The sequence below is a fragment of the Juglans regia genome, unplaced genomic scaffold (assembly GCF_001411555.2).
Source record: "Juglans regia cultivar Chandler unplaced genomic scaffold, Walnut 2.0 Scaffold_3799, whole genome shotgun sequence".
NCBI classification, from domain to species: Eukaryota; Viridiplantae; Streptophyta; class Magnoliopsida; order Fagales; family Juglandaceae; genus Juglans; species Juglans regia.
The window spans coordinates 1-237 of NW_023358644.1; the positions used below are offsets into that span (position 1 = coordinate 1).

Below are 237 nucleotides of genomic sequence, written 5' to 3' on the forward strand. Positions count from 1 at the left end.
CCGGATCCCATCAGAACTCAGCAGTTAAGCGTGGTTGGGCGAGAGTAGTACTAGGATGGGTGACCTCCGGGGAAGTCCTCGTGTTGCTCCCCTCGTTTTTATTTTTTCCGCCTTGCGAGATAAATTGACAAGAAGGACCACTCGGGAGTGGATTTTTAGGAAAATCGCGCCCTGCCCATCGCGTAGCGATGGGTTTGTATCAGATCTCCGTTTGGATTGGGATCGGAAGGACGCTAG

At 52.3% G+C, this 237-nt stretch overlaps 1 pseudogene; it reads left to right on the plus strand.

The window, feature by feature from the left end:
- On the plus strand, positions 1-92 carry LOC118345710 (annotated as a pseudogene; the record flags this gene model as incomplete).
- Positions 93-237: the final 145 nt, after the last annotated feature.